Source organism: Pseudophryne corroboree, chromosome 1 (assembly GCF_028390025.1).
Source record: "Pseudophryne corroboree isolate aPseCor3 chromosome 1, aPseCor3.hap2, whole genome shotgun sequence".
NCBI classification, from domain to species: Eukaryota; Metazoa; Chordata; class Amphibia; order Anura; family Myobatrachidae; genus Pseudophryne; species Pseudophryne corroboree.
The window spans coordinates 512,427,274-512,450,762 of NC_086444.1; the positions used below are offsets into that span (position 1 = coordinate 512,427,274).

The following is a 23,489-nucleotide window of genomic DNA, read 5'->3' on the forward strand; positions in this document are numbered from 1 at the left end:
TGGTCATGAACAGAAACCCCACTGGGGTCCACTACAATGGCATCCAATCAAACCCATGAGCTAAATTAAGTAGCCAGTTTGTGCAAGATTCACAAATTTCATTTCATTGCTGAGTTAAAATCCATTAGAGAACAAACTCTAGACACTTGGATTCCAACCCTGAACATGGAAAACAAAACTTACTTTTATTGTAAAGCCAACTAGAAACCTCTTTAAAATGAATGGAAAAGCAATTCATATCTAGTTTTTAAAATAACAGTTTTAATAGCAACATTGTCATTGTAACGATAGATAGGTTATTTCATAATATACATCTTTTCAAAAAGCAGTGGTTTCATGTGTCAGGATGGCCGAAAGGTCTAAGGCACTGCGTTTATGTTGCAGTCTCCTCTGGAGGCGTGGGTTCAAATCCCACTTCTGACAATGTTATTCATTTTCTTCTTTGCTCTACAGTTTCTATTTCTTGTTACTTATGAAAAGATTGACTTTAGAATTAGACAAACACTCACTGCAAATCTCTTTCAATTTACAATATAAAAAATGCATCAATTATTTCATTATTTCCCATGTTGCAATAAAAGATCAGATTGTATTCTCCCTGGATAAAAGAGCTTGAAACCAACCACATATGTGTATATCATATTATTTTTATTATTTGATCCACAATTCTTTATTTACAGAGGTAGCAAAATAAAATATCTCACAAATTCAGAATGAGGGCTCCATATCTTTGGCTTAAGAAAACTGCTCTTCTCAGCCAATGGTCATGAACAGAAACCCCACTGGGGTCCACTACAATGGCATCCAATCAAACCCATGAGCTAAATTAAGTAGCCAGTTTGTGCAAGATTCACAAATTTCATTTCATTGCTGAGTTAAAATCCATTAGAGAACAAACTCTAGACACTTGGATTCCAACCCTGAACATGGAAAACAAAACTTACTTTTATTGTAAAGCCAACTAGAAACCTCTTTAAAATGAATGGAAAATCAATTCATATCTAGTTTTTAAATTAACAGTTTTAATAGCAACATTGTCATTGTAACGATAGATAGGTTATTTCATAATATACATCTTTTCAAAAAGCAGTGGTTTCATGTGTCAGGATGGCCGAGCGGTCTAAGGCGCTGCATTTAGGTCGCAGTCTCCTATAGAGGCGTGGGTTCAAATCCCACTTCTGACAATGTTATTCATTTTCTTCTTTGCTCTACAGTTTCTATTTCTTGTTACTTATGAAAAGATTGACTTTAGAATTAGACAAACACTCACTGCAAATCTCTTTCAATTTACAACATAAAAAATGCATCAATTATTTCATTATTTCCCATGTTGCAATAAAAGATCAGATTGTATTCTCCCTGGATAAAAGAGCTTGAAACCAACCACATATGTGTATATCATATTATTTTTATTATTTGATCCACAATTCTTTATTTACAGAGGTAGCAAAATACAATATCTCACAAATTCAGAATGAGGGCTCCATATCTTTGGCTTAAGAAAACTGCTCTTCTCAGCCAATGGTCATGAACAGAAACCCCACTGGGGTCCACTACAATGGCATCCAATCAAACCCATGAGCTAAATTAAGTAGCCAGTTTGTGCAAGATTCACAAATTTCATTTCATTGCTGAGTTAAAATCCATTAGAGAACAAACTCTAGACACTTGGATTCCAACCCTGAACATGGAAAACAAAACTTACTTTTATTGTAAAGCCAACTAGAAACCTCTTTAAAATGAATGGAAAAGCAATTCATATCTAGTTTTTAAATTAACAGTTTTAATAGCAACATTGTCATTGTAACTATAGATAGGTTATTTCATAATATACTTCTTTTCAAAACACAGTGGTTGCATGTGTCAGGATGGCCGAGCGGTCTAAAGCGCTGCGTTCAGATCGCAGTCTCCTCTGGAGGCGTGGGTTCAAATCCCACTTCTGACAATGTTATTTATTTTCTTCTTTGCTCTACAGTTTCTATTTCTTGTTACTTATGAAAAGATTGACTTTAGAATTAGACAAACACTCACTGCAAATCTCTTTCAATTTACAACATAAAAAATGCATCAATTATTTCATTATTTCCCATGTTGCAATAAAAGATCAGATTGTATTCTCCCTGGATAAAAGAGCTTGAAACCAACCACATATGTGTATATCATATTATTTTTATTAATTGAACCACAATTCTTTATTTACAGAGGTAGCAAAATAAAATATCTCACAAATTCAGAATGAGGGCTCCATATCTTTGGCTTAAGAAAACTGCTCTTCTCAGCCAATGGTCATGAACAGAAACCCCACTGGGGTCCACTACAATGGCATCCAATCAAACCCATGAGCTAAATTAAGTAGCCAGTTTGTGCAAGATTCACAAATTTCATTTCATTGCTGAGTTAAAATCCATTAGAGAACAAACTCTAGACACTTGGATTCCAACCCTGAACATGGAAAACAAAACTTACTTTTATTGTAAAGCCAACTAGAAACCTCTTTAAATGAATGGAAAAGCAATTCATATCTAGTTTTTAAATTAACAGTTTTAATAGCAACATTGTCATTGTAACTATAGATAGGTTATTTCATAATACATATCTTTTCAAAACACAGTGGTTTAATGTGTCAGGATGGCCGAGCGGTCTAAGGCGCTGTGTTCAGGTCGCAGTCTCTTCTGGAGGCGTGGGTTCAAATCCCACTTCTGACAATGTTATTTATTTTCTTCTTTGCTCTACAGTTTCTATTTCTTGTGAAAAGATTGACTTTAGAATTAGACAAACACTCACTGCAAATCTCTTTAAATTTACAACATAAAAAATGCATCAATTATTTCATTATTTCCCATGTTGCAATAAAAGATCAGATTGTATTCTCCCTGGATAAAAGAGCTTGAAACCAACCACATATGTGTATATCATATTATTTTTATTATTTGATCCACAATTCTTTATTTACAGAGGTAGCAAAATAAAATATCTCACAAATTCAGAATGAGGGCTCCATATCTTTGGCTTAAGAAAACTGCTCTTCTCAGCCAATGGTCATGAACAGAAACCACACTGGGGTCCACTACAATGGCATCCAATCAAACCCATGAGCTAAATTAAGTAGCCAGTTTGTGCAAGATTCACAAATTTCATTTCATTGCTGAGTTAAAATCCATTAGAGAACAAACTCTAGACACTTGGATTCCAACCCTGAACATGGAAAACAAAACTTACTTTTATTGTAAAGCCAACTAGAAACCTCTTTAAAATGAATGGAAAAGCAATTCATATCTAGTTTTTAAAATAACAGTTTTAATAGCAACATTGTCATTGTAACGATAGATAGGTTATTTCATAATATACATCTTTTCAAAAAGCAGTGGTTTCATGTGTCAGGATGGCCGAGCGGTCTAAGGCGCTGCGTTCAGGTCGCAGTCTCCTCTGGAGGCGTGGGTTCAAATCCCACTTCTGACAATGTTATTCATTTTCTTCTTTGCTCTACAGTTTCTATTTCTTGTTACTTATGAAAAGATTGACTTTAGAATTAGACAAACACTCACTGCAAATCTCTTTCAATTTACAACATAAAAAATGCATCAATTATTTCTTTATTTCCCATGTTGCAATAAAAGATCAGATTGTATTCTCCCTGGATAAAAGAGCTTGAAACCAACCACATATGTGTATATCATATTATTTTTATTATTTGATCCACAATTCTTTATTTACAGAGGTAGCAAAATAAAATATCTCACAAATTCAGAATGAGGGCTCCATATCTTTGGCTTAAGAAAACTGCTCTTCTCAGCCAATGGTCATGAACAGAAACCCCACTGGGGTCCACTACAATGGCATCCAATCAAACCCATGAGCTAAATTAAGTAGCCAGTTTGTGCAAGATTCACAAATTTCATTTCATTGCTGAGTTAAAATCCATTAGAGAACAAACTCTAGACACTTGGATTCCAACCCTGAACATGGTTTACAAAACTTACTTTTATTGTAAAGCCAACTAGAAACCTCTTTAAAATGAATGGAAACGCAATTCATATCTAGTTTTTAAAATAACAGTTTTAATAGCAACATTGTCATTGTAACGATAGATAGGTTATTTCATAATATACATCTTTTCAAAAAGCAGTGGTTTCATGTGTCAGGATGGCCGAGCGGACTAAGGTGCTGCGTTCAGGTCGCAGTCTCCTCTGGAGGCGTGGGTTCAAATCCCACTTCTGACAATGTTATTCATTTTCTTCTTTGCTCTACAGTTTCTATTTCTTGTTACTTATGAAAAGATTGACTTTAGAATTAGACAAACACTCACTGCAAATCTCTTTCAATTTACAATATAAAAAATGCATCAATTATTTCATTATTTCCCATGTTGCAATAAAAGATCAGATTGTATTCTCCCTGGATAAAAGAGCTTGAAACCAACCACATATGTGTATATCATATTATTTTTATTATTTGATCTACAATTCTTTATTTTTAGAGGTAGCAAAATAAAATATCTCACAAATTCAGAATGAGGGCTCCATATCTTTGGCTTAAGAAAACTGCTCTTCTCAGCCAATGGTCATGAACAGAAACCCCACTGGGGTCCACTACAATGGCATCCAATCAAACCCATGAGCTAAATTAAGTAGCCAGTTTGTGCAAGATTCACAAATTTCATTTCATTGCTGAGTTAAAATCCATTAGAGAACAAACTCTAGACACTTGGATTCCAACCCTGAACATGGAAAACAAAACTTACTTTTATTGTAAAGCCAACTAGAAACCTCTTTAAAATGAATGGAAAAGCAATTCATATCTAGTTTTTAAATTAACAGTTTTAATAGCAACATTGTCATTGTAACGATAGATAGGTTATTTCATAATATACATCTTTTCAAAAAGCAGTGGTTTCATGTGTCAGGATGGCCAAGCGGTCTAAGGCACTGCGTTTAGGTCGCAGTCTCCTCTGGAGGCGTGGGTTCAAATCCCACTTCTGACAATGTTATTCATTTTCTTATTTGCTCTACAGTTTCTATTTCTTGTTACTTATGAAAAGATTGACTTTAGAATTAGACAAACACTCACTGCAAATCTCTTTCAATTTACAATATAAAAAATGCATCAATTATTTCATTATTTCCCATGTTGCAATAAAAGATCAGATTGTATTCTCCCTGGATAAAAGAGCTTGAAACCAACCACATATGTGTATATCATATTATTTTTATTATTTGATCTACAATTCTTTATTTCTAGAGGTAGCAAAATAAAATATCTCACAAATTCAGAATGAGGGCTCCATATCTTTGGCTTAAGAAAACTGCTCTTCTCAGCCAATGGTCATGAACAGAAACCCCACTGGGGTCCACTACAATGGCATCCAATCAAACCCATGAGCTAAATTAAGTAGCCAGTTTGTGCAAGATTCACAAATTTCATTTCATTGCTGAGTTAAAATCCATTAGAGAACAAACTCTAGACACTTGGATTCCAACCCTGAACATGGAAAACAAAACTTACTTTTATTGTAAAGCCAACTAGAAACCTCTTTAAAATGAATGGAAAAGCAATTCATATCTAGTTTTTAAATTAACAGTTTTAATAGCAACATTGTCATTGTAACGATAGATAGGTTATTTCATAATATACATCTTTTCAAAAAGCAGTGGTTTCATGTGTCAGGATGGCCAAGCGGTCTAAGGCACTGCGTTTAGGTCGCAGTCTCCTCTGGAGGCGTGGGTTCAAATCCCACTTCTGACAATGTTATTCATTTTCTTCTTTGCTCTACAGTTTCTATTTCTTGTTACTTATGAAAAGATTAACTTTAGAATTAGACAAACACTCACTGCAAATCTCTTTCAATTTACAACATAAAAAATGCATCAATTATTTCATTATTTCCCATGTTGCAATAAAAGATCAGATTGTATTCTCCCTGGATAAAAGAGCTTGAAACCAACCACATATGTGTATATCATATTATTTTTATTAATTGATCCACAATTCTTTATTTACAGAGGTAGCAAAATAAAATATCTCACAAATTCAGAATGAGGGCTCCATATCTTTGGCTTAAGAAAACTGCTCTTCTCAGCCAATGGTCATGAACAGAAACCCCACTGGGGTCCACTACAATGGCATCCAATCAAACCCATGAGCTAAATTAAGTAGCCAGTTTGTGCAAGATTCACAAATTTCATTTCATTGCTGAGTTAAAATCCATTAGAGAACAAACTCTAGACACTTGGATTCCAACCCTGAACATGGAAAACAAAACTTACTTTTATTGTAAAGCCAACTAGAAACCTCTTTAAAATGAATGGAAAAGCAATTCATATCTAGTTTTTAAAATAACAGTTTTAATAGCAACATTGTCATTGTAACGATAGATAGGTTATTTCATAATATACATCTTTTCAAAAAGCAGTGGTTTCATGTGTCAGGATGGCCGAAAGGTCTAAGGCACTGCGTTTATGTTGCAGTCTCCTCTGGAGGCGTGGGTTCAAATCCCACTTCTGACAATGTTATTCATTTTCTTCTTTGCTCTACAGTTTCTATTTCTTGTTACTTATGAAAAGATTGACTTTAGAATTAGACAAACACTCACTGCAAATCTCTTTCAATTTACAACATAAAAAATGCATCAATTATTTCATTATTTCCCATGTTGCAATAAAAGATCAGATTGTATTCTCCCTGGATAAAAGAGCTTGAAACCAACCACATATGTGTATATCATATTATTTTTATTAATTGATCCACAATTCTTTATTTACAGAGGTAGCAAAATAAAATATCTCACAAATTCAGAATGAGGGCTCCATATCTTTGGCTTAAGAAAACTGCTCTTCTCAGCCAATGGTCATGAACAGAAACCCCACTGGGGTCCACTACAATGGCATCCAATCAAACCCATGAGCTAAATTAAGTAGCCAGTTTGTGCAAGATTCACAAATTTCATTTAATTGCTGAGTTAAAATCCATTAGAGAACAAACTCTAGACACTTGGATTCCAACCCTGAACATGGAAAACAAAACTTACTTTTATTGTAAAGCCAACTAGAAACCTCTTTAAAATGAATGGAAAAGCAATTCATATCTAGTTTTTAAAATAACAGTTTTAATAGCAACATTGTCATTGTAACGATAGATAGGTTATTTCATAATATACATCTTTTCAAAAAGCAGTGGTTTCATGTGTCAGGATGGCCGAAAGGTCTAAGGCACTGCGTTTATGTTGCAGTCTCCTCTGGAGGCGTGGGTTCAAATCCCACTTCTGACAATGTTATTCATTTTCTTCTTTGCTCTACAGTTTCTATTTCTTGTTACTTATGAAAAGATTGACTTTAGAATTAGACAAACACTCACTGCAAATCTCTTTCAATTTACAATATAAAAAATGCATCAATTATTTCATTATTTCCCATGTTGCAATAAAAGATCAGATTGTATTCTCCCTGGATAAAAGAGCTTGAAACCAACCACATATGTGTATATCATATTATTTTTATTATTTGATCCACAATTCTTTATTTACAGAGGTAGCAAAATAAAATATCTCACAAATTCAGAATGAGGGCTCCATATCTTTGGCTTAAGAAAACTGCTCTTCTCAGCCAATGGTCATGAACAGAAACCCCACTGGGGTCCACTACAATGGCATCCAATCAAACCCATGAGCTAAATTAAGTAGCCAGTTTGTGCAAGATTCACAAATTTCATTTCATTGCTGAGTTAAAATCCATTAGAGAACAAACTCTAGACACTTGGATTCCAACCCTGAACATGGAAAACAAAACTTACTTTTATTGTAAAGCCAACTAGAAACCTCTTTAAAATGAATGGAAAAGCAATTCATATCTAGTTTTTAAAATAACAGTTTTAATAGCAACATTGTCATTGTAACGATAGATAGGTTATTTCATAATATACATCTTTTCAAAAAGCAGTGGTTTCATGTGTCAGGATGGCCGAAAGGTCTAAGGCACTGCGTTTATGTTGCAGTCTCCTCTGGAGGCGTGGGTTCAAATCCCACTTCTGACAATGTTATTCATTTTCTTCTTTGCTCTACAGTTTCTATTTCTTGTTACTTATGAAAAGATTGACTTTAGAATTAGACAAACACTCACTGCAAATCTCTTTCAATTTACAACATAAAAAATGCATCAATTATTTCATTATTTCCCATGTTGCAATAAAAAAACAGATTGTATTCTCCCTGGATAAAAGAGCTTGAAACCAACCACATATGTGTATATCATATTATTTTTATTAATTGATCCACAATTCTTTATTTACAGAGGTAGCAAAATAAAATATCTCACAAATTCAGAATGAGGGCTCCATATCTTTGGCTTAAGAAAACTGCTCTTCTCAGCCAATGGTCATGAACAGAAACCCCACTGGGGTCCACTACAATGGCATCCAATCAAACCCATGAGCTAAATTAAGTAGCCAGTTTGTGCAAGATTCACAAATTTCATTTCATTGCTGAGTTAAAATCCATTAGAGAACAAACTCTAGACACTTGGATTCCAACCCTGAACATGGAAAACAAAACTTACTTTTATTGTAAAGCCAACTAGAAACCTCTTTAAAATGAATGGAAAAGCAATTCATATCTAGTTTTTAAAATAACAGTTTTAATAGCAACATTGTCATTGTAACGATAGATAGGTTATTTCATAATATACATCTTTTCAAAAAGCAGTGGTTTCATGTGTCAGGATGGCCGAAAGGTCTAAGGCACTGCGTTTATGTTGCAGTCTCCTCTGGAGGCGTGGGTTCAAATCCCACTTCTGACAATGTTATTCATTTTCTTCTTTGCTCTACAGTTTCTATTTCTTGTTACTTATGAAAAGATTGACTTTAGAATTAGACAAACACTCACTGCAAATCTCTTTCAATTTACAATATAAAAAATGCATCAATTATTTCATTATTTCCCATGTTGCAATAAAAGATCAGATTGTATTCTCCCTGGATAAAAGAGCTTGAAACCAACCACATATGTGTATATCATATTATTTTTATTATTTGATCCACAATTCTTTATTTACAGAGGTAGCAAAATAAAATATCTCACAAATTCAGAATGAGGGCTCCATATCTTTGGCTTAAGAAAACTGCTCTTCTCAGCCAATGGTCATGAACAGAAACCCCACTGGGGTCCACTACAATGGCATCCAATCAAACCCATGAGCTAAATTAAGTAGCCAGTTTGTGCAAGATTCACAAATTTCATTTCATTGCTGAGTTAAAATCCATTAGAGAACAAACTCTAGACACTTGGATTCCAACCCTGAACATGGTTTACAAAACTTACTTTTATTGTAAAGCCAACTAGAAACCTCTTTAAAATGAATGGAAACGCAATTCATATCTAGTTTTTAAAATAACAGTTTTAATAGCAACATTGTCATTGTAACGATAGATAGGTTATTTCATAATATACATCTTTTCAAAAAGCAGTGGTTTCATGTGTCAGGATGGCCGAGCGGACTAAGGTGCTGCGTTCAGGTCGCAGTCTCCTCTAGAGGCGTGGGATCAAATCCCACTTCTGACAATGTTATTCATTTTCTTCTTTGCTCTACAGTTTCTATTTCTTGTTACTTATGAAAAGATTGACTTTAGAATTAGACAAACACTCACTGCAAATCTCTTTCAATTTACAATATAAAAAATGCATCAATTATTTCATTATTTCCCATGTTGCAATAAAAGATCAGATTGTATTCTCCCTGGATAAAAGAGCTTGAAACCAACCACATATGTGTATATCATATTATTTTTATTATTTGATCCACAATTCTTTATTTACAGAGGTAGCAAAATAAAATATCTCACAAATTCAGAATGAGGGCTCCATATCTTTGGCTTAAGAAAACTGCTCTTCTCAGCCAATGGTCATGAACAGAAACCCCACTGGGGTCCACTACAATGGCATCCAATCAAACCCATGAGCTAAATTAAGTAGCCAGTTTGTGCAAGATTCACAAATTTCATTTCATTGCTGAGTTAAAATCCATTAGAGAACAAACTCTAGACACTTGGATTCCAACCCTGAACATGGAAAACAAAACTTACTTTTATTGTAAAGCCAACTAGAAACCTCTTTAAAATGAATGGAAAAGCAATTCATATCTAGTTTTTAAAATAACAGTTTTAATAGCAACATTGTCATTGTAACGATAGATAGGTTATTTCATAATATACATCTTTTCAAAAAGCAGTGTTTTCATGTGTCAGGATGGCCGAAAGGTCTAAGGCACTGCGTTTATGTTGCAGTCTCCTCTGGAGGCGTGGGTTCAAATCCCACTTCTGACAATGTTATTCATTTTCTTCTTTGCTCTACAGTTTCTATTTCTTGTTACTTATGAAAAGATTGACTTTAGAATTAGACAAACACTCACTGCAAATCTCTTTCAATTTACAACATAAAAAATGCATCAATTATTTCATTATTTCCCATGTTGCAATAAAAAAACAGATTGTATTCTCCCTGGATAAAAGAGCTTGAAACCAACCACATATGTGTATATCATATTATTTTTATTAATTGATCCACAATTCTTTATTTACAGAGGTAGCAAAATAAAATATCTCACAAATTCAGAATGAGGGCTCCATATCTTTGGCTTAAGAAAACTGCTCTTCTCAGCCAATGGTCATGAACAGAAACCCCACTGGGGTCCACTACAATGGCATCCAATCAAACCCATGAGCTAAATTAAGTAGCCAGTTTGTGCAAGATTCACAAATTTCATTTCATTGCTGAGTTAAAATCCATTAGAGAACAAACTCTAGACACTTGGATTCCAACCCTGAACATGGAAAACAAAACTTACTTTTATTGTAAAGCCAACTAGAAACCTCTTTAAAATGAATGGAAAAGCAATTCATATCTAGTTTTTAAAATAACAGTTTTAATAGCAACATTGTCATTGTAACGATAGATAGGTTATTTCATAATATACATCTTTTCAAAAAGCAGTGGTTTCATGTGTCAGGATGGCCGAAAGGTCTAAGGCACTGCGTTTATGTTGCAGTCTCCTCTGGAGGCGTGGGTTCAAATCCCACTTCTGACAATGTTATTCATTTTCTTCTTTGCTCTACAGTTTCTATTTCTTGTTACTTATGAAAAGATTGACTTTAGAATTAGACAAACACTCACTGCAAATCTCTTTCAATTTACAATATAAAAAATGCATCAATTATTTCATTATTTCCCATGTTGCAATAAAAGATCAGATTGTATTCTCCCTGGATAAAAGAGCTTGAAACCAACCACATATGTGTATATCATATTATTTTTATTATTTGATCCACAATTCTTTATTTACAGAGGTAGCAAAATAAAATATCTCACAAATTCAGAATGAGGGCTCCATATCTTTGGCTTAAGAAAACTGCTCTTCTCAGCCAATGGTCATGAACAGAAACCCCACTGGGGTCCACTACAATGGCATCCAATCAAACCCATGAGCTAAATTAAGTAGCCAGTTTGTGCAAGATTCACAAATTTCATTTCATTGCTGAGTTAAAATCCATTAGAGAACAAACTCTAGACACTTGGATTCCAACCCTGAACATGGAAAACAAAACTTACTTTTATTGTAAAGCCAACTAGAAACCTCTTTAAAATGAATGGAAAATCAATTCATATCTAGTTTTTAAATTAACAGTTTTAATAGCAACATTGTCATTGTAACGATAGATAGGTTATTTCATAATATACATCTTTTCAAAAAGCAGTGGTTTCATGTGTCAGGATGGCCGAGCGGTCTAAGGCGCTGCATTTAGGTCGCAGTCTCCTATAGAGGCGTGGGTTCAAATCCCACTTCTGACAATGTTATTCATTTTCTTCTTTGCTCTACAGTTTCTATTTCTTGTTACTTATGAAAAGATTGACTTTAGAATTAGACAAACACTCACTGCAAATCTCTTTCAATTTACAACATAAAAAATGCATCAATTATTTCATTATTTCCCATGTTGCAATAAAAGATCAGATTGTATTCTCCCTGGATAAAAGAGCTTGAAACCAACCACATATGTGTATATCATATTATTTTTATTATTTGATCCACAATTCTTTATTTACAGAGGTAGCAAAATACAATATCTCACAAATTCAGAATGAGGGCTCCATATCTTTGGCTTAAGAAAACTGCTCTTCTCAGCCAATGGTCATGAACAGAAACCCCACTGGGGTCCACTACAATGGCATCCAATCAAACCCATGAGCTAAATTAAGTAGCCAGTTTGTGCAAGATTCACAAATTTCATTTCATTGCTGAGTTAAAATCCATTAGAGAACAAACTCTAGACACTTGGATTCCAACCCTGAACATGGAAAACAAAACTTACTTTTATTGTAAAGCCAACTAGAAACCTCTTTAAAATGAATGGAAAAGCAATTCATATCTAGTTTTTAAATTAACAGTTTTAATAGCAACATTGTCATTGTAACTATAGATAGGTTATTTCATAATATACTTCTTTTCAAAACACAGTGGTTGCATGTGTCAGGATGGCCGAGCGGTCTAAAGCGCTGCGTTCAGATCGCAGTCTCCTCTGGAGGCGTGGGTTCAAATCCCACTTCTGACAATGTTATTTATTTTCTTCTTTGCTCTACAGTTTCTATTTCTTGTTACTTATGAAAAGATTGACTTTAGAATTAGACAAACACTCACTGCAAATCTCTTTCAATTTACAACATAAAAAATGCATCAATTATTTCATTATTTCCCATGTTGCAATAAAAGATCAGATTGTATTCTCCCTGGATAAAAGAGCTTGAAACCAACCACATATGTGTATATCATATTATTTTTATTAATTGAACCACAATTCTTTATTTACAGAGGTAGCAAAATAAAATATCTCACAAATTCAGAATGAGGGCTCCATATCTTTGGCTTAAGAAAACTGCTCTTCTCAGCCAATGGTCATGAACAGAAACCCCACTGGGGTCCACTACAATGGCATCCAATCAAACCCATGAGCTAAATTAAGTAGCCAGTTTGTGCAAGATTCACAAATTTCATTTCATTGCTGAGTTAAAATCCTTTAGAGAACAAACTCTAGACACTTGGATTCCAACCCTGAACATGGAAAACAAAACTTACTTTTATTGTAAAGCCAACTAGAAACCTCTTTAAATGAATGGAAAAGCAATTCATATCTAGTTTTTAAATTAACAGTTTTAATAGCAACATTGTCATTGTAACTATAGATAGGTTATTTCATAATACATATCTTTTCAAAACACAGTGATTTAATGTGTCAGGATGGCCGAGCGGTCTAAGGCGCTGTGTTCAGGTCGCAGTCTCTTCTGGAGGCGTGGGTTCAAATCCCACTTCTGACAATGTTATTTATTTTCTTCTTTGCTCTACAGTTTCTATTTCTTGTGAAAAGATTGACTTTAGAATTAGACAAACACTCACTGCAAATCTCTTTAAATTTACAACATAAAAAATGCATCAATTATTTCATTATTTCCCATGTTGCAATAAAAGATCAGATTGTATTCTCCCTGGATAAAAGAGCTTGAAACCAACCACATATGTGTATATCATATTATTTTTATTATTTGATCCACAATTCTTTATTTACAGAGGTAGCAAAATAAAATATCTCACAAATTCAGAATGAGGGCTCCATATCTTTGGCTTAAGAAAACTGCTCTTCTCAGCCAATGGTCATGAACAGAAACCACACTGGGGTCCACTACAATGGCATCCAATCAAACCCATGAGCTAAATTAAGTAGCCAGTTTGTGCAAGATTCACAAATTTCATTTCATTGCTGAGTTAAAATCCATTAGAGAACAAACTCTAGACACTTGGATTCCAACCCTGAACATGGAAAACAAAACTTACTTTTATTGTAAAGCCAACTAGAAACCTCTTTAAAATGAATGGAAAAGCAATTCATATCTAGTTTTTAAAATAACAGTTTTAATAGCAACATTGTCATTGTAACGATAGATAGGTTATTTCATAATATACATCTTTTCAAAAAGCAGTGGTTTCATGTGTCAGGATGGCCGAGCGGTCTAAGGCGCTGCGTTCAGGTCGCAGTCTCCTCTGGAGGCGTGGGTTCAAATCCCACTTCTGACAATGTTATTCATTTTCTTCTTTGCTCTACAGTTTCTATTTCTTGTTACTTATGAAAAGATTGACTTTAGAATTAGACAAACACTCACTGCAAATCTCTTTCAATTTACAACATAAAAAATGCATCAATTATTTCTTTATTTCCCATGTTGCAATAAAAGATCAGATTGTATTCTCCCTGGATAAAAGAGCTTGAAACCAACCACATATGTGTATATCATATTATTTTTATTATTTGATCCACAATTCTTTATTTACAGAGGTAGCAAAATAAAATATCTCACAAATTCAGAATGAGGGCTCCATATCTTTGGCTTAAGAAAACTGCTCTTCTCAGCCAATGGTCATGAACAGAAACCCCACTGGGGTCCACTACAATGGCATCCAATCAAACCCATGAGCTAAATTAAGTAGCCAGTTTGTGCAAGATTCACAAATTTCATTTCATTGCTGAGTTAAAATCCATTAGAGAACAAACTCTAGACACTTGGATTCCAACCCTGAACATGGTTTACAAAACTTACTTTTATTGTAAAGCCAACTAGAAACCTCTTTAAAATGAATGGAAACGCAATTCATATCTAGTTTTTAAAATAACAGTTTTAATAGCAACATTGTCATTGTAACGATAGATAGGTTATTTCATAATATACATCTTTTCAAAAAGCAGTGGTTTCATGTGTCAGGATGGCCGAGCGGACTAAGGTGCTGCGTTCAGGTCGCAGTCTCCTCTGGAGGCGTGGGTTCAAATCCCACTTCTGACAATGTTATTCATTTTCTTCTTTGCTCTACAGTTTCTATTTCTTGTTACTTATGAAAAGATTGACTTTAGAATTAGACAAACACTCACTGCAAATCTCTTTCAATTTACAATATAAAAAATGCATCAATTATTTCATTATTTCCCATGTTGCAATAAAAGATCAGATTGTATTCTCCCTGGATAAAAGAGCTTGAAACCAACCACATATGTGTATATCATATTATTTTTATTATTTGATCTACAATTCTTTATTTTTAGAGGTAGCAAAATAAAATATCTCACAAATTCAGAATGAGGGCTCCATATCTTTGGCTTAAGAAAACTGCTCTTCTCAGCCAATGGTCATGAACAGAAACCCCACTGGGGTCCACTACAATGGCATCCAATCAAACCCATGAGCTAAATTAAGTAGCCAGTTTGTGCAAGATTCACAAATTTCATTTCATTGCTGAGTTAAAATCCATTAGAGAACAAACTCTAGACACTTGGATTCCAACCCTGAACATGGAAAACAAAACTTACTTTTATTGTAAAGCCAACTAGAAACCTCTTTAAAATGAATGGAAAAGCAATTCATATCTAGTTTTTAAATTAACAGTTTTAATAGCAACATTGTCATTGTAACGATAGATAGGTTATTTCATAATATACATATTTTCAAAAAGCAGTGGTTTCATGTGTCAGGATGGCCAAGCGGTCTAAGGCACTGCGTTTAGGTCGCAGTCTCCTCTGGAGGCGTGGGTTCAAATCCCACTTCTGACAATGTTATTCATTTTCTTATTTGCTCTACAGTTTCTATTTCTTGTTACTTATGAAAAGATTGACTTTAGAATTAGACAAACACTCACTGCAAATCTCTTTCAATTTACAATATAAAAAATGCATCAATTATTTCATTATTTCCCATGTTGCAATAAAAGATCAGATTGTATTCTCCCTGGATAAAAGAGCTTGAAACCAACCACATATGTGTATATCATATTATTTTTATTATTTGATCTACAATTCTTTATTTCTAGAGGTAGCAAAATAAAATATCTCACAAATTCAGAATGAGGGCTCCATATCTTTGGCTTAAGAAAACTGCTCTTCTCAGCCAATGGTCATGAACAGAAACCCCACTGGGGTCCACTACAATGGCATCCAATCAAACCCATGAGCTAAATTAAGTAGCCAGTTTGTGCAAGATTCACAAATTTCATTTCATTGCTGAGTTAAAATCCATTAGAGAACAAACTCTAGACACTTGGATTCCAACCCTGAACATGGAAAACAAAACTTACTTTTATTGTAAAGCCAACTAGAAACCTCTTTAAAATGAATGGAAAAGCAATTCATATCTAGTTTTTAAATTAACAGTTTTAATAGCAACATTGTCATTGTAACGATAGATAGGTTATTTCATAATATACATCTTTTCAAAAAGCAGTGGTTTCATGTGTCAGGATGGCCAAGCGGTCTAAGGCACTGCGTTTAGGTCGCAGTCTCCTCTGGAGGCGTGGGTTCAAATCCCACTTCTGACAATGTTATTCATTTTCTTCTTTGCTCTACAGTTTCTATTTCTTGTTACTTATGAAAAGATTAACTTTAGAATTAGACAAACACTCACTGCAAATCTCTTTCAATTTACAACATAAAAAATGCATCAATTATTTCATTATTTCCCATGTTGCAATAAAAGATCAGATTGTATTCTCCCTGGATAAAAGAGCTTGAAACCAACCACATATGTGTATATCATATTATTTTTATTAATTGATCCACAATTCTTTATTTACAGAGGTAGCAAAATAAAATATCTCACAAATTCAGAATGAGGGCTCCATATCTTTGGCTTAAGAAAACTGCTCTTCTCAGCCAATGGTCATGAACAGAAACCCCACTGGGGTCCACTACAATGGCATCCAATCAAACCCATGAGCTAAATTAAGTAGCCAGTTTGTGCAAGATTCACAAATTTCATTTCATTGCTGAGTTAAAATCCATTAGAGAACAAACTCTAGACACTTGGATTCCAACCCTGAACATGGAAAACAAAACTTACTTTTATTGTAAAGCCAACTAGAAACCTCTTTAAAATGAATGGAAAAGCAATTCATATCTAGTTTTTAAAATAACAGTTTTAATAGCAACATTGTCATTGTAACGATAGATAGGTTATTTCATAATATACATCTTTTCAAAAAGCAGTGGTTTCATGTGTCAGGATGGCCGAAAGGTCTAAGGCACTGCGTTTATGTTGCAGTCTCCTCTGGAGGCGTGGGTTCAAATCCCACTTCTGACAATGTTATTCATTTTCTTCTTTGCTCTACAGTTTCTATTTCTTGTTACTTATGAAAAGATTGACTTTAGAATTAGACAAACACTCACTGCAAATCTCTTTCAATTTACAACATAAAAAATGCATCAATTATTTCATTATTTCCCATGTTGCAATAAAAGATCAGATTGTATTCTCCCTGGATAAAAGAGCTTGAAACCAACCACATATGTGTATATCATATTATTTTTATTAATTGATCCACAATTCTTTATTTACAGAGGTAGCAAAATAAAATATCTCACAAATTCAGAATGAGGGCTCCATATCTTTGGCTTAAGAAAACTGCTCTTCTCAGCCAATGGTCATGAACAGAAACCCCACTGGGGTCCACTACAATGGCATCCAATCAAACCCATGAGCTAAATTAAGTAGCCAGTTTGTGCAAGATTCACAAATTTCATTTAATTGCTGAGTTAAAATCCATTAGAGAACAAACTCTAGACACTTGGATTCCAACCCTGAACATGGAAAACAAAACTTACTTTTATTGTAAAGCCAACTAGAAACCTCTTTAAAATGAATGGAAAAGCAATTCATATCTAGTTTTTAAAATAACAGTTTTAATAGCAACATTGTCATTGTAACGATAGATAGGTTATTTCATAATATACATCTTTTCAAAAAGCAGTGGTTTCATGTGTCAGGATGGCCGAAAGGTCTAAGGCACTGCGTTTATGTTGCAGTCTCCTCTGGAGGCGTGGGTTCAAATCCCACTTCTGACAATGTTATTCATTTTCTTCTTTGCTCTACAGTTTCTATTTCTTGTTACTTATGAAAAGATTGACTTTAGAATTAGACAAACACTCACTGCAAATCTCTTTCAATTTACAATATAAAAAATGCATCAATTATTTCATTATTTCCCATGTTGCAATAAAAGATCAGATTGTATTCTCCCTGGATAAAAGAGCTTGAAACCAACCACATATGTGTATATCATATTATTTTTATTATTTGATCCACAATTCTTTATTTACAGAGGTAGCAAAATAAAATATCTCACAAATTCAGAATGAGGGCTCCATATCTTTGGCTTAAGAAAACTGCTCTTCTCAGCCAATGGTCATGAACAGAAACCCCACTGGGGTCCACTACAATGGCATCCAATCAAACCCATGAGCTAAATTAAGTAGCCAGTTTGTGCAAGATTCACAAATTTCATTTCATTGCTGAGTTAAAATCCATTAGAGAACAAACTCTAGACACTTGGATTCCAACCCTGAACATGGAAAACAAAACTTACTTTTATTGTAAAGCCAACTAGAAACCTCTTTAAAATGAATGGAAAAGCAATTCATATCTAGTTTTTAAAATAACAGTTTTAATAGCAACATTGTCATTGTAACGATAGATAGGTTATTTCATAATATACATCTTTTCAAAAAGCAGTGGTTTCATGTGTCAGGATGGCCGAAAGGTCTAAGGCACTGCGTTTATGTTGCAGTCTCCTCTGGAGGCGTGGGTTCAAATCCCACTTCTGACAATGTTATTCATTTTCTTCTTTGCTCTACAGTTTCTATTTCTTGTTACTTATGAAAAGATTGACTTTAGAATTAGACAAACACTCACTGCAAATCTCTTTCAATTTACAATATAAAAAATGCATCAATTATTTCATTATTTCCCATGTTGCAATAAAAGATCAGATTGTATTCTCCCTGGATAAAAGAGCTTGAAACCAACCACATATGTGTATATCATATTATTTTTATTATTTGATCCACAATTCTTTATTTACAGAGGTAGCAAAATAAAATATCTCACAAATTCAGAATGAGGGCTCCATATCTTTGGCTTAAGAAAACTGCTCTTCTCAGCCAATGGTCATGAACAGAAACCCCACTGGGGTCCACTACAATGGCATTCAATCAAACCCATGAGCTAAATTAAGTAGCCAGTTTGTGCAAGATTCACAAATTTCATTTCATTGCTGAGTTAAAATCCATTAGAGAACAAACTCTAGACACTTGGATTCCAACCCTGAACATGGAAAACAAAACTTACTTTGATTGTAAAGCCAACTAGAAACCTCTTTAAAATGAATGGAAAATCAATTCATATCTAGTTTTTAAATTAACAGTTTTAATAGCAACATTGTCATTGTAACGATAGATAGGTTATTTCATAATATACATCTTTTCAAAAAGCAGTGGTTTCATGTGTCAGGATGGCCGAGCGGTCTAAGGCGCTGCATTTAGGTCGCAGTCTCCTATAGAGGCGTGGGTTCAAATCCCACTTCTGACAATGTTATTCATTTTCTTCTTTGCTCTACAGTTTCTATTTCTTGTTACTTATGAAAAGATTGACTTTAGAATTAGACAAACACTCACTGCAAATCTCTTTCAATTTACAACATAAAAAATGCATCAATTATTTCATTATTTCCCATGTTGCAATAAAAGATCAGATTGTATTCTCCCTGGATAAAAGAGCTTGAAACCAACCACATATGTGTATATCATATTATTTTTATTATTTGATCCACAATTCTTTATTTACAGAGGTAGCAAAATACAATATCTCACAAATTCAGAATGAGGGCTCCATATCTTTGGCTTAAGAAAACTGCTCTTCTCAGCCAATGGTCATGAACAGAAACCCCACTGGGGTCCACTACAATGGCATCCAATCAAACCCATGAGCTAAATTAAGTAGCCAGTTTGTGCAAGATTCACAAATTTCATTTCATTGCTGAGTTAAAATCCATTAGAGAACAAACTCTAGACACTTGGATTCCAACCCTGAACATGGAAAACAAAACTTACTTTTATTGTAAAGCCAACTAGAAACCTCTTTAAAATGAATGGAAAAGCAATTCATATCTAGTTTTTAAATTAACAGTTTTAATAGCAACATTGTCATTGTAACTATAGATAGGTTATTTCATAATATACTTCTTTTCAAAACACAGTGGTTGCATGTGTCAGGATGGCCGAGCGGTCTAAAGCGCTGCGTTCAGATCGCAGTCTCCTCTGGAGGCGTGGGTTCAAATCCCACTTCTGACAATGTTATTTATTTTCTTCTTTGCTCTACAGTTTCTATTTCTTGTTACTTATGAAAAGATTGACTTTAGAATTAGACAAACACTCACTGCAAATCTCTTTCAATTTACAACATAAAAAATGCATCAATTATTTCATTATTTCCCATGTTGCAATAAAAGATCAGATTGTATTCTCCCTGGATAAAAGAGCTTGAAACCAACCACATATGTGTATATCATATTATTTTTATTAATTGAACCACAATTCTTTATTTACAGAGGTAGCAAAATAAAATATCTCACAAATTCAGAATGAGGGCTCCATATCTTTGGCTTAAGAAAACTGCTCTTCTCAGCCAATGGTCATGAACAGAAACCCCACTGGGGTCCACTACAATGGCATCCAATCAAACCCATGAGCTAAATTAAGTAGCCAGTTTGTGCAAGATTCACAAATTTCATTTCATTGCTGAGTTAAAATCCATTAGAGAACAAACTCTAGACACTTGGATTCCAACCCTGAACATGGAAAACAAAACTTACTTTTATTGTAAAGCCAACTAGAAACCTCTTTAAATGAATGGAAAAGCAATTCATATCTAGTTTTTAAATTAACAGTTTTAATAGCAACATTGTCATTGTAACTATAGATAGGTTATTTCATAATACATATCTTTTCAAAACACAGTGGTTTAATGTGTCAGGATGGCCGAGCGGTCTAAGGCGCTGTGTTCAGGTCGCAGTCTCTTCTGGAGGCGTGGGTTCAAATCCCACTTCTGACAATGTTATTTATTTTCTTCTTTGCTCTACAGTTTCTATTTCTTGTGAAAAGATTGACTTTAGAATTAGACAAACACTCACTGCAAATCTCTTTAAATTTACAACATAAAAAATGCATCAATTATTTCATTATTTCCCATGTTGCAATAAAAGATCAGATTGTATTCTCCCTGGATAAAAGAGCTTGAAACCAACCACATATGTGTATATCATATTATTTTTATTATTTGATCCACAATTCTTTATTTACAGAGGTAGCAAAATAAAATATCTCACAAATTCAGAATGAGGGCTCCATATCTTTGGCTTAAGAAAACTGCTCTTCTCAGCCAATGGTCATGAACAGAAACCACACTGGGGTCCACTACAATGGCATCCAATCAAACCCATGAGCTAAATTAAGTAGCCAGTTTGTGCAAGATTCACAAATTTCATTTCATTGCTGAGTTAAAATCCATTAGAGAACAAACTCTAGACACTTGGATTCCAACCCTGAACATGGAAAACAAAACTTACTTTTATTGTAAAGCCAACTAGAAACCTCTTTAAAATGAATGGAAAAGCAATTCATATCTAGTTTTTAAAATAACAGTTTTAATAGCAACATTGTCATTGTAACGATAGATAGGTTATTTCATAATATACATCTTTTCAAAAAGCAGTGGTTTCATGTGTCAGGATGGCCGAGCGGTCTAAGGCGCTGCGTTCAGGTCGCAGTCTCCTCTGGAGGCGTGGGTTCAAATCCCACTTCTGACAATGTTATTCATTTTCTTCTTTGCTCTACAGTTTCTATTTCTTGTTACTTATGAAAAGATTGACTTTAGAATTAGACAAACACTCACTGCAAATCTCTTTCAATTTACAACATAAAAAATGCATCAATTATTTCTTTATTTCCCATGTTGCAATAAAAGATCAGATTGTATTCTCCCTGGATAAAAGAGCTTGAAACCAACCACATATGTGTATATCATATTATTTTTATTATTTGATCCACAATTCTTTATTTACAGAGGTAGCAAAATAAAATATCTCACAAATTCAGAATGAGGGCTCCATATCTTTGGCTTAAGAAAACTGCTCTTCTCAGCCAATGGTCATGAACAGAAACCCCACTGGGGTCCACTACAATGGCATCCAATCAAACCCATGAGCTAAATTAAGTAGCCAGTTTGTGCAAGATTCACAAATTTCATTTCATTGCTGAGTTAAAATCCATTAGAGAACAAACTCTAGACACTTGGATTCCAACCCTGAACATGGTTTACAAAACTTACTTTTATTGTAAAGCCAACTAGAAACCTCTTTAAAATGAATGGAAACGCAATTCATATCTAGTTTTTAAAATAACAGTTTTAATAGCAACATTGTCATTGTAACGATAGATAGGTTATTTCATAATATACATCTTTTCAAAAAGCAGTGGTTTCATGTGTCAGGATGGCCGAGCGGACTAAGGTGCTGCGTTCAGGTCGCAGTCTCCTCTGGAGGCGTGGGTTCAAATCCCACTTCTGACAATGTTATTCATTTTCTTCTTTGCTCTACAGTTTCTATTTCTTGTTACTTATGAAAAGATTGACTTTAGAATTAGACAAACACTCACTGCAAATCTCTTTCAATTTACAATATAAAAAATGCATCAATTATTTCATTATTTCCCATGTTGCAATAAAAGATCAGATTGTATTCTCCCTGGATAAAAGAGCTTGAAACCAACCACATATGTGTATATCATATTATTTTTATTATTTGATCTACAATTCTTTATTTTTAGAGGTAGCAAAATAAAATATCTCACAAATTCAGAATGAGGGCTCCATATCTTTGGCTTAAGAAAACTGCTCTTCTCAGCCAATGGTCATGAACAGAAACCCCACTGGGGTCCACTACAATGGCATCCAATCAAACCCATGAGCTAAATTAAGTAGCCAGTTTGTGCAAGATTCACAAATTTCATTTCATTGCTGAGTTAAAATCCATTAGAGAACAAACTCTAGACACTTGGATTCCAACCCTGAACATGGAAAACAAAACTTATTTTTATTGTAAAGCCAACTAGAAACCTCTTTAAAATGAATGGAAAAGCAATTCATATCTAGTTTTTAAATTAACAGTTTTAATAGCAACATTGTCATTGTAACGATAGATAGGTTATTTCATAATATACATCTTTTCAAAAAGCAGTGGTTTCATGTGTCAGGATGGCCAAGCGGTCTAAGGCACTGCGTTTAGGTCGCAGTCTCCTCTGGAGGCGTGGGTTCAAATCCCACTTCTGACAATGTTATTCATTTTCTTATTTGCTCTACAGTTTCTATTTCTTGTTACTTATGAAAAGATTGACTTTAGAATTAGACAAACACTCACTGCAAATCTCTTTCAATTTACAATATAAAAAATGCATCAATTATTTCATTATTTCCCATGTTGCAATAAAAGATCAGATTGTATTCTCCCTGGATAAAAGAGCTTGAAACCAACCACATATGTGTATATCATATTATTTTTATTATTTGATCTACAATTCTTTATTTCTAGAGG

The 23,489-nt window shown here is 33.9% G+C and overlaps 31 non-coding genes across 31 annotated transcripts; all 31 read left to right on the forward strand.

Annotated features, from left to right (window-relative positions):
* The first annotated feature begins 340 nt into the window (after window positions 1-340).
* On the forward strand, window positions 341-423 carry TRNAI-UAU (transfer RNA isoleucine (anticodon UAU)). Its single transcript has one exon. It is a non-coding gene; the product is annotated as a tRNA-Ile (tRNA).
* Window positions 424-1,101: 678 nt separating this feature from the next.
* TRNAL-UAG (transfer RNA leucine (anticodon UAG)) lies at window positions 1,102-1,184 on the forward strand. Its single transcript has one exon. It is a non-coding gene; the product is annotated as a tRNA-Leu (tRNA).
* A 678-nt stretch (window positions 1,185-1,862) lies between these two features.
* On the forward strand, window positions 1,863-1,945 carry TRNAL-CAG (transfer RNA leucine (anticodon CAG)). Its single transcript has one exon. It is a non-coding gene; the product is annotated as a tRNA-Leu (tRNA).
* A 677-nt stretch (window positions 1,946-2,622) lies between these two features.
* TRNAL-CAG (transfer RNA leucine (anticodon CAG)) lies at window positions 2,623-2,705 on the forward strand. The gene has a single exon. It is a non-coding gene; the product is annotated as a tRNA-Leu (tRNA).
* A 671-nt stretch (window positions 2,706-3,376) lies between these two features.
* Window positions 3,377-3,459, forward strand: TRNAL-CAG (transfer RNA leucine (anticodon CAG)). Its single transcript has one exon. It is a non-coding gene; the product is annotated as a tRNA-Leu (tRNA).
* Window positions 3,460-4,137: 678 nt separating this feature from the next.
* On the forward strand, window positions 4,138-4,220 carry TRNAL-CAG (transfer RNA leucine (anticodon CAG)). Its single transcript has one exon. It is a non-coding gene; the product is annotated as a tRNA-Leu (tRNA).
* Window positions 4,221-4,898: 678 nt separating this feature from the next.
* TRNAL-UAG (transfer RNA leucine (anticodon UAG)) lies at window positions 4,899-4,981 on the forward strand. The gene has a single exon. It is a non-coding gene; the product is annotated as a tRNA-Leu (tRNA).
* Window positions 4,982-5,659: 678 nt separating this feature from the next.
* Window positions 5,660-5,742, forward strand: TRNAL-UAG (transfer RNA leucine (anticodon UAG)). The gene has a single exon. It is a non-coding gene; the product is annotated as a tRNA-Leu (tRNA).
* Window positions 5,743-6,420: 678 nt separating this feature from the next.
* TRNAI-UAU (transfer RNA isoleucine (anticodon UAU)) lies at window positions 6,421-6,503 on the forward strand. The gene has a single exon. It is a non-coding gene; the product is annotated as a tRNA-Ile (tRNA).
* A 678-nt stretch (window positions 6,504-7,181) lies between these two features.
* Window positions 7,182-7,264, forward strand: TRNAI-UAU (transfer RNA isoleucine (anticodon UAU)). The gene has a single exon. It is a non-coding gene; the product is annotated as a tRNA-Ile (tRNA).
* Window positions 7,265-7,942: 678 nt separating this feature from the next.
* Window positions 7,943-8,025, forward strand: TRNAI-UAU (transfer RNA isoleucine (anticodon UAU)). Its single transcript has one exon. It is a non-coding gene; the product is annotated as a tRNA-Ile (tRNA).
* Window positions 8,026-8,703: 678 nt separating this feature from the next.
* On the forward strand, window positions 8,704-8,786 carry TRNAI-UAU (transfer RNA isoleucine (anticodon UAU)). The gene has a single exon. It is a non-coding gene; the product is annotated as a tRNA-Ile (tRNA).
* A 678-nt stretch (window positions 8,787-9,464) lies between these two features.
* TRNAL-CAG (transfer RNA leucine (anticodon CAG)) lies at window positions 9,465-9,547 on the forward strand. The gene has a single exon. It is a non-coding gene; the product is annotated as a tRNA-Leu (tRNA).
* Window positions 9,548-10,225: 678 nt separating this feature from the next.
* TRNAI-UAU (transfer RNA isoleucine (anticodon UAU)) lies at window positions 10,226-10,308 on the forward strand. The gene has a single exon. It is a non-coding gene; the product is annotated as a tRNA-Ile (tRNA).
* A 678-nt stretch (window positions 10,309-10,986) lies between these two features.
* TRNAI-UAU (transfer RNA isoleucine (anticodon UAU)) lies at window positions 10,987-11,069 on the forward strand. Its single transcript has one exon. It is a non-coding gene; the product is annotated as a tRNA-Ile (tRNA).
* Window positions 11,070-11,747: 678 nt separating this feature from the next.
* Window positions 11,748-11,830, forward strand: TRNAL-UAG (transfer RNA leucine (anticodon UAG)). The gene has a single exon. It is a non-coding gene; the product is annotated as a tRNA-Leu (tRNA).
* Window positions 11,831-12,508: 678 nt separating this feature from the next.
* On the forward strand, window positions 12,509-12,591 carry TRNAL-CAG (transfer RNA leucine (anticodon CAG)). Its single transcript has one exon. It is a non-coding gene; the product is annotated as a tRNA-Leu (tRNA).
* A 677-nt stretch (window positions 12,592-13,268) lies between these two features.
* On the forward strand, window positions 13,269-13,351 carry TRNAL-CAG (transfer RNA leucine (anticodon CAG)). The gene has a single exon. It is a non-coding gene; the product is annotated as a tRNA-Leu (tRNA).
* A 671-nt stretch (window positions 13,352-14,022) lies between these two features.
* TRNAL-CAG (transfer RNA leucine (anticodon CAG)) lies at window positions 14,023-14,105 on the forward strand. Its single transcript has one exon. It is a non-coding gene; the product is annotated as a tRNA-Leu (tRNA).
* A 678-nt stretch (window positions 14,106-14,783) lies between these two features.
* Window positions 14,784-14,866, forward strand: TRNAL-CAG (transfer RNA leucine (anticodon CAG)). Its single transcript has one exon. It is a non-coding gene; the product is annotated as a tRNA-Leu (tRNA).
* Window positions 14,867-15,544: 678 nt separating this feature from the next.
* Window positions 15,545-15,627, forward strand: TRNAL-UAG (transfer RNA leucine (anticodon UAG)). The gene has a single exon. It is a non-coding gene; the product is annotated as a tRNA-Leu (tRNA).
* A 678-nt stretch (window positions 15,628-16,305) lies between these two features.
* On the forward strand, window positions 16,306-16,388 carry TRNAL-UAG (transfer RNA leucine (anticodon UAG)). The gene has a single exon. It is a non-coding gene; the product is annotated as a tRNA-Leu (tRNA).
* A 678-nt stretch (window positions 16,389-17,066) lies between these two features.
* TRNAI-UAU (transfer RNA isoleucine (anticodon UAU)) lies at window positions 17,067-17,149 on the forward strand. The gene has a single exon. It is a non-coding gene; the product is annotated as a tRNA-Ile (tRNA).
* A 678-nt stretch (window positions 17,150-17,827) lies between these two features.
* TRNAI-UAU (transfer RNA isoleucine (anticodon UAU)) lies at window positions 17,828-17,910 on the forward strand. Its single transcript has one exon. It is a non-coding gene; the product is annotated as a tRNA-Ile (tRNA).
* Window positions 17,911-18,588: 678 nt separating this feature from the next.
* Window positions 18,589-18,671, forward strand: TRNAI-UAU (transfer RNA isoleucine (anticodon UAU)). Its single transcript has one exon. It is a non-coding gene; the product is annotated as a tRNA-Ile (tRNA).
* A 678-nt stretch (window positions 18,672-19,349) lies between these two features.
* On the forward strand, window positions 19,350-19,432 carry TRNAL-UAG (transfer RNA leucine (anticodon UAG)). Its single transcript has one exon. It is a non-coding gene; the product is annotated as a tRNA-Leu (tRNA).
* Window positions 19,433-20,110: 678 nt separating this feature from the next.
* TRNAL-CAG (transfer RNA leucine (anticodon CAG)) lies at window positions 20,111-20,193 on the forward strand. The gene has a single exon. It is a non-coding gene; the product is annotated as a tRNA-Leu (tRNA).
* Window positions 20,194-20,870: 677 nt separating this feature from the next.
* On the forward strand, window positions 20,871-20,953 carry TRNAL-CAG (transfer RNA leucine (anticodon CAG)). Its single transcript has one exon. It is a non-coding gene; the product is annotated as a tRNA-Leu (tRNA).
* A 671-nt stretch (window positions 20,954-21,624) lies between these two features.
* TRNAL-CAG (transfer RNA leucine (anticodon CAG)) lies at window positions 21,625-21,707 on the forward strand. Its single transcript has one exon. It is a non-coding gene; the product is annotated as a tRNA-Leu (tRNA).
* A 678-nt stretch (window positions 21,708-22,385) lies between these two features.
* On the forward strand, window positions 22,386-22,468 carry TRNAL-CAG (transfer RNA leucine (anticodon CAG)). The gene has a single exon. It is a non-coding gene; the product is annotated as a tRNA-Leu (tRNA).
* A 678-nt stretch (window positions 22,469-23,146) lies between these two features.
* On the forward strand, window positions 23,147-23,229 carry TRNAL-UAG (transfer RNA leucine (anticodon UAG)). Its single transcript has one exon. It is a non-coding gene; the product is annotated as a tRNA-Leu (tRNA).
* Window positions 23,230-23,489: the final 260 nt, after the last annotated feature.